Below are 8,689 nucleotides of genomic sequence, written 5' to 3' on the forward strand. Positions count from 1 at the left end.
TTAATAGTAAAAAATAATAATAATAATAATGATAAATCAGATCTTTGTTAAGAATTTTATACAAAAGCAAACTAATCCTGGCCAAAAAAATAATTTTGGTTAAATAAATAAATAAAACAAAAAGTAAAAATTCACTATAATATATAGAAAATTGATCATGAATTCAAATGATCACAATGGTATTTGCTTTGGGAAATAAGCATCAGGTGTTTTTCTTTTTTTCAAGACAAAAATTTACAAATGTGAATGTCATCTGATGAGAATATTTACACATATTGAGACCTAAGCATGAAATAAAACATTGCAGAGTTTTTATAACAGCTGAAATTGTTAGCTGCCAATCCAGAATCCATTCTTTCTGTTTTGTTCAAATACCCACTGCGAATAACCCATGTGCTCCAACAGTTTAGTTTATAGGAGCATTTAGCAGGATTTGGGTTGAATCTCAAACTTAATTTGACATGCAGGCTTTGAAAGAGTTGATGAATATTGATTACTCATTCATCATCTGTGGTGTGCATCTACTTTGTCAGCAGTTGTGAGCATTCATTCAGGAAAACTCAGTCCTTGACTTCAATGAACTTGTGTCCAATCTGGGAAACAGAGACACACAAAGGCATTGGACCTGTTGGAGAATACATCACAGGAAATGAAAGAGCAGAAATCAGGGGTTTGGGAAGCCTGCAAGCACCTCTAGGGACATCAGTGCTTGGAGTCATGAAAATCAGGTGACGTTTCTAAGAAAAGAAATGGAGGAGGTCATAAAGACTAAGAAGAAAAACAAGGCCTGAATCAAGTGCTTCTGCCCTTGTGTTCTCCCAATGCTATAACACTAAAAGCACCTTTTTCCTTGTGTGATACTTAAATAGACACTGTCTCTTTTATCAGATAGATTCTCTGATAGATCCTCTTTGAGGGCAAGGACTGTGTCGTATTTGTTTTCAAAAACCCAGCATGTATCACAACACCTGTTCCATAATGGGTACTCAATAAATATTTGATAAATTAATGAAAGGTTGAAGGAGTGAATAAAGAAAGAAGAAAGCCCAAAGGACATAGCCAGGCAAGTTCAGTTGCATATAGGCCTAATACAAAGGCTATTGCCTGTCAGTCTACGCGGGACTTAATTCCACTGATAATGCAGAGACCTGGTGGATTTTCGTCAAAGAAAATTATAAAGAGTTGAAGTGCCACTGACAACAAAGCAGTCATCCTCTTCTGGCTGACCTAAATGCTTTATATATGTTAACTATTTTAAAAATCATCATCGGCTCTCCTGAGTATCCAACAAGTGCCGAGGACAAGCTCTCAGACTCAGACTCTGAAATAGAAGAATGCAGAGTTGACACTGTGTAACCTAAAGAGAAATTTAACAACAGAAAAATAGATACATTTTCTTATCATCCTGTAGCTGAAAGGAGTTCCTTCCCATCTTGGAACCCATCCTAGGACAAGTTGCAAAGATTCTGAACAAAGCGGAATGTTCTGTCTGTTATGGTAAGGTCAAATCTGATTTTATGTAGTTCGTTATTCTCAGTGATAACTCAGAGGTGTCTGCTTTTCCAAGATAAACTCAGAAGAGAATTTTCTGTTCTCTGTCTGACCTTATTTAATTTATCTGAGTATCTGCATTTGTTATTGGACAAATAATAACTTCTATCATTGGGTGTTCATGGTCAGCCCACAAATTCTTTCCATCTTTAGCAAAATAGTTCACATGAATTACTTTTGTCTCACTCCAGTAGCAGTAATAACAGAGTGTTCATTTGTTAGTCAATAGCTATTATATGTGTCTTGGCATAGATTGCTTAAGAATTCAGTCTACATTTTCTGGTTGCCTGAAATAATATCATCTGTAGGTATAATAATAATTCCCTCTTCTTTTGATCAAAATATTACTCCAAAATATTTTGTGGTCTGGTGCCATCTTATTTGCTTTATTGAAATATTTGTGTGTGTGTGTGTGTGTGTGTGTGTGTGTGTGTGTGTGTGTGTGTGTTGGGGGAGGTCAGGAAAATTTGAAATGTGGTATTGTCTATTGCTGAAGTACCAAGAATAATAAATGCTCTCTTCTTTTCCAGGTAATTAAATAACAAAGTGCAGCTGAGACACCTCATAATTGCCAAGTCCAAACTGCAATATTGAATGGATTTTTCAACTCTGGAGGAAATTTTTCTAGTTAATAGGATGGAATGAGAGAAAGAAACAATTCTTCTGAAGTTTAGTCCAAGGGAAGATGATGTGAATTACTGGCTTAGCAAAGGAGTCCAGGAAGATGAATTGAAAATTAAATACCTGCTGGGCGGTGGTGGCACACACCTTTATTCCTAGCACTGGGGAGGCAGAGGCAGGCAGATCTTTGTGAGTTCGAGGCCAGCCTGGTCTACAGAGTGAGATCCAGAAAAGGTGCAAAGCTACACAGAGAAACCCTGTCTCGAAAACACAAGACACACACACACACACACACACACACACACACACACACACACACACACATACACACACACACACAAAGAAAAAGAAAAAAATTAAATACCTATTTGGGAATACAAAGAATGAGGTGGATGCAGTTGGACAGTCAGATGTGAAGGGTTACATGTTGAATTGCTCAGGATTGAGAGTGACTAAATTTCATGTTGGACTGGTCATATGTGGAGTTGTTGGGCTAGCACATACTTAAATCTGAGTGTAGCCTGTCCTCTGGAGTTTCACTTCTTAGTGTATTCCTGGGCCAGCAGCAGTCTCTGTGAGACTCTTGTCAGAAATGCAGACTTCAAGCACCAGTTCATGTCCACTAAATCTGAATCTGCTTTTTAATAAGGTTATTAGGTAAATCACGTGCATGCTAATGACTGAGACACAATGCAGTAAGATGGAATGGAAGGAATATTGCATAGAGTTTGAGGGAAAATCCATACTGATTGGCTGGGAGATTTTAGTGGACAAAGGAACAAATGGGGAGAATGCATGAAAAATAGGAAGAAAGGTTTCTCAGAAGCCAAAAAGAAACATTGTGAATTGTGATGGCTATTCTGGGTTGTCAGCTTGACTATATTTGAAATCAACTAAAACTCAAAAATGGAAGGCACACTTGTTAGAGATTTTTGCATAATTTGAAGTAGGAAAATCCACTTGGATGACAGAAGACACACCTTTAATCCAGATCATTTGAGCTGGGAAAACCCACCTCTAATCTGGGCCACACCTCCTGCTGGAAGCCAATGTGAGTACATGGAAGAAGGAAGATTTTGCTCTTTGCCTGCTTGCCCCTGCCTTGCTAACACCCATCCTTTCACTGACATTCAAGCCTCCTTCTTTGGGATTCCAGCATGTGCTGAAGACCAGCTGAGACATACAGCCTTGTTGCCTGAGCAACTACTGGATTCTTGGACCTTCCATTCACAGCCAGCTATTGTTGGATTAGCTGAATTACAGCCTGTAAGTCATTCTAATAAGTCCCCTTTCTATAGAGAGATTCATTCTATATCCTCCTATGGAGAGATTCATCCTATAACTTCTGTTATTCTAGAGAACCTTGACCAATACAAGTATCCAATAGGAAAGTAAATTACTGATTGTGGCAGGCTTTCTTTTAGGCCACCAACCAGCTCCCAAATCATGACACAGAGGCTTATTAATTATCAATGCTTGGCCATAGCTTAGGCTTGTTTCTTGTTAGCTCTTATATCTTAACCTGTTTCTCTACATCCATGTTTTACCTCTGGGCTTTTTACCTTTGTTTCTTTCTGAATGTTCTACTTTCCTGATTCTCATGGCTGGCTGACTGGCAGCTGCCTGGCTTCTGGCACTGGATGTGTCCCTCTCTTGCTCCTTTGTTCTCTTTTCCTTCTGTCTTGAGCCTAGATTTCTCCTCCTGTGGATTCTCTCTGCCCACCAGCCCTGCCTATCCCTCTCCTGCCTAGCTATTGAGCATTCAGCTTTTTTATTAGACCAATCAGGTGCCTTATGCATGCAAGGTGAAACAAATGCAATACATCTTTACATAATTAAACAAATGCAGAACAAACAAATGCAATACATCCTTACATCATTAAACAGGGGCAACATAGACAAATGCAGCACACCTTTACACAGTTAAAGTTATTCCACAACTTAAACAAATGTGACACATCTTTACATAGTTCAAATATTATTTCATGACAACTGATCTGTGTCAAATATCATAAAAGACATAGGGGAGGCATGTCTGCAGGAGTTACTAGATTTGCATGGCAGGGGATGATCTTAAGGCAGGGAGGAAGCCAAATCAGTAAGTAGTGGCTATCTGGACACCGTAGTACATTCTTATAATCACAGTACTAGGAAAGTGGAAGTAGGGAGATTGGGATTATGAGGTCAGTCTGAACTACGGAGACCCTGTCTCAAAACAGGAAAAAAGTAACAAAAAGAAGGAGTGCTGAAGAGTTTGAATTGCTTGAGAAATCTAACCTCTTGGGCATTGAGAAGAGGATGATGAATGGCTTTTGGTGCTAGGGCACCTGGAGAAGTCAAGGGGAGGAACAATTGCTGAGCATGCTGGGGAACAGGTCTCCCATTCTGCCAGTGGGAGAACTCACAGGACAGGGAAGGGAAGGCCTTTATGTGAAAGAGTATAGCAGACTTTCTTTTGGGCCACCAACTAGCCCCCAAATCATGACATGGAGACTTATTATTACTTATGAATGCTCGGCCTTATGCTTGTCTCACTACCGCTTATAACTTAATTTAACCTGTTTCTCTTCATCTACATTTTGCCTTAGGGCTTTTTATGTTTCTTTCATTCTATATGTCTTACTTTTCCTGCTTTTTTTTTTTTTCATGTCTGTCTGTCTGGCAGCTGCCTGGCTGATTGGCCCCAGGCATCTCCCTTTCTTTCTCCCTCTCTCTTCTCTCATTCTTCTGAGCCTACATTCCTCCTCCTACTTATTCTCTCTCCCTGCCAGCCCCGCCTACCCCTCTATTGCCTAGCCATTGGCTATTCAGCTTCTTATTAGGCCAATCAGGTGCCTTAGGCAGGCAAGGTAAAACAAATGCAACACATGTCTATAAAATTGAACAAATGAAGCATAAACAAATGTAACACATCTTTACTTAGTTAAACAAACATTCTATTCCACAACAGAAGATGCATTTACCTGCTATAAAGCTGAGAGACTACGGGTGATGAAGGAAAGAGATGACAAGTCGCAGGCCAATGTGAGAGAAAGACTTCTCATTTCAGTAGGAAGGAGGTCATTTGCTGGGAATCAATGAGGACAATGTTATAGCTAAAAAGAATGGAAATTAAAATTTGCTTTAAAAGATTATAGCTAAGAGGAATTTTTACACTCCTTGCAACAACTAAATATGTTTAGTGAGCAGAATAAAATGGTATGTTAGGTTTCTGTTGCAGTATCAAAAATATCTAAAAAAATAAAATCAGTTTGAAGGAGGAACACTTATTTTGCATGGTTTCAGTCTATGGTCCCTGGCTCCTGGTTTGGGTCTAAAGGCTAGAAAGTACCATGGAAGATCAAAGCTGCTAACTTCCTGGTGGCTAGGAGGCAGAAAGACTGAGAGGGGACGAGGCTAGGGAAAAAAACAAAAAACCCTCCCAGGGCGCATCCACTGTGACCTGCTTTCCCCCTAGAGGCCTAGCTCCTGAAGTTACTACTACCTCTCAATAGCCCATTAAACTGTAAATCCACACACAGATCAATCCATCCAGGAAGCCAGCGCCCTCATGACCCACAGCTCCAGTGGGTCCCAGCTCTAAAGGCAATCCCAGTGATTTCGTCTGAATCGTTCTCAGTTGTCCCCTTTCTCCTCACGTCTGGGTTCTTCGCACACAATTTTTGAAACCTATTCACATTGTTGTACACATCAAGGTTGTTCCCTTTCATTGATAAGTAGTATTCCTCTGAATTAATGAGCCATGATCTCTTTATCCACCTACCTGCTGCTGGATGTTATGGCGTTTCTAGGTATTATGAATAGAGTCACTCTCAGCTTTAATATACATGTATTTGGGAAGACGTGTGTTTTCATTTTCCTTGGGTAAGATTCTAGGAGTACAATTATTATTTGTAAGATATGTTCAATAAATTGCCCAGTGCTTGCTTTGGCAGCGTGTGTACTAAAATTTTAGTAATACAGAGAATATTAGCATGGCCCCTTTGACAAGCAAATTCGGGAAGTGTTTCATATTTGAAAAAGAAAGAAAGAAATCAGCTGATTGTCTTTTTATAAAAACTATCTCTAAGAGTTCCACTTGCTCTTTCTTGTTCGTCTTTAATTTTAGGCATTCTGGTAGGTGTGCATTCATATCTCATTGTGGTTTTAACATGAACTGTTTAATAATTATATGAAAAGTGTTTTGTCCAGCCTACCATGGTGGTGCACAGATTAAATTCCAGCACTCTATTGGTAGTGGATGTTTGATCCCTGAATTCAAGGCCAGTTTGGTCTACAGATTGAGTTCCAGTACAACCAGAGCTACACAGAGAAACCCTGTCTCAGAACAAAACAAAAAAAAGAATATTTGTCCATAGTTTCAATCCTCTATCTTCCTTATCTTGTTATTTTTAAAAATAAAGTTTATATATATGAATGTATGGATGTATAATATGTAATTATGTTACTATGTTAATCTCAACACTTGTTATTTTCAATAAATTAATAAATTCGCTTAAGTTTCTTTCATTCCTACTATGGTAAATATTAACATAAAACATAAACTGCAGATTTGGAGGGTTCTCAGCAATTGTCAAGAACCTTAAAGTACCAAGGATGATGATACATGCCTATAATGACAGCAACTTGGGAGGCTGAGGCAAAGGGTCAATTCTTATGAATTGTGAGCTCAAGTCTAACCTGGGCTACACAGGACTACACAGCCAAACAGTTTATAAATTTAAAAACAAAACAAGCTTAAAGGTGTCCTGAGATCAGAAAGTGTAAGAGCCACCGTTCAGAAGAATCGAAATGTGTGGTGCACATAAAAGACACCAAATTTGTGACACAGAGGATCTGACAAAGACTGAGAGACATAAACAGCACAGATACCATGTTACAGTGGCTTTCGGCTTCCTCTTCAACATCAGCCTCTCAGAACACTCCCCTGAGAGTGGTTCTCACTAGCAGAAAATGGCACAGACTTCAGGGAGCATCAAACACTAACAGAACTTGACCACACATTTGTCTCTGATCAGATTTTACTACTACATTTTCTCCAAGTTTGTTCTAATAACTAAGTTAGCTTCTGATTTGACCAGCTCGTCAAGAAGTTCCACACCTAAATGTACACACGCATGTAAACATGTGTTCTCTACTCACTTTTCATATTTCCTTAGTTTAGAATTGCACAAATTCTTTATGTGTTTTGGGTATCAGTCCTTCAGCAGACCTATTTATTACAGACATTCTCTCGATGTGTGAGTTCTTTTTCCAGTTTCTTAGCACTTTATTAACAAAGCATAACATTTTAACGCTGATGAGGTCCAATGTATTGGCTTTCGCTTTTGTGATCTGTGTTTTTCGTGTCTCTTCAATCCCTGTCTGCCTCCAGACTGGGAACGTTTCCTCCAGAAGGCTGTTTTTTACTTACCATGGCGCTCCTTAATCTTTCACTGCCCTAATTTATCTTCCTAGTGTCTGTTTCTTCATCGTGATTCTTCTTCTTATCTCTCAACCACGAACATTTACAAAGTACAAGCTCTCTCTCTCCCTTTGATTATAAACACTATGTATTCATCAAAGAAGGCCTAGAGAGCAGATGAAGTGAAGCAGTAATAATAGTAACACCAGTTCCAGGCGGTAGTCAGACAACATGTTTAAAGGAACAAGCTAGAGGGCAGGCTGCCTGTGCTTGCATTCCATCTCTCCTACCATCTGCCTGTGGTACTGGCTTGTATTTTTCATGGTGAAAGAATTTACAAGATTCAGTAGCATTTCATACCAGGATTGTTGTTGTTGCAAAGGATACAAAGCAAAGATAAGATGTGTGTTCACAGAGTACAGAGATAGCGGGCACGTGTCCTGAAGTTCTTTTTCTCTGAGAGGAAAGTGTGTCAACAGGTGGGAAACATCTCTGCTGAGGGAAGGCCCTGAGTCTTAGGGCTCCAGGCTTTCGTGTGGGGTTGGTAGCATAGATAGATCCTGTTATACAAGTCTGCCTTGGCAACCAAATCTCAGGACCTAGCAATGAAACCAAGTGGCATTGTCTGCTTTTTCTTTCCTTTTGAAGATTATAAACTACTTTAGATACTACAGGAGGCTGGTGGGAGAGGCACTAGCTGCAAAGAATAAGCCACCAGACCTTCTGTTTTAATGCTCTTGGGTTCCCAAATTTGGACAAATATGTTTGTATCCCTCTTTCTCAGCTTCCCTCCTGGGCTCCACCTGTTTTGATTGTTTTTTGTTTGTTTATTTCTTGTTTTCGTTTTTTTTTTCTGAAAGTAGAAACTGAGGTAATGTTGGGTGGCAGGCTATTTGTTTATTTCAGGTTATTTTATGGTTATTTCAGGAAGTAGAAATATGGAAGTGAAAATAGGAAAGAAATGAGATAGAAACTGGCCAGAAAGAAAGGAGTAGTCATGAGCTACTCATTGGTGTTGAGGATAGCAATCCACTGACCAAGCGCTGAGCATAAGTGCCTAAGAAAGGGTCCTCCAAAGTGGGGAGGCTGGGCCGTTTAACCACTGATATCATC

At 39.4% G+C, this 8,689-nt stretch overlaps 1 pseudogene; it reads left to right on the forward strand.

Moving 5' to 3' along the window:
* The first annotated feature begins 6,091 nt into the window (after nt 1-6,091).
* LOC118586438 lies at nt 6,092-6,190 on the forward strand (annotated as a pseudogene).
* The last annotated feature ends 2,499 nt before the right edge of the window (nt 6,191-8,689 follow it).

This window comes from Onychomys torridus, chromosome 6 (genome assembly GCF_903995425.1).
Source record: "Onychomys torridus chromosome 6, mOncTor1.1, whole genome shotgun sequence".
NCBI lineage: Eukaryota > Metazoa > Chordata > Mammalia > Rodentia > Cricetidae > Onychomys > Onychomys torridus.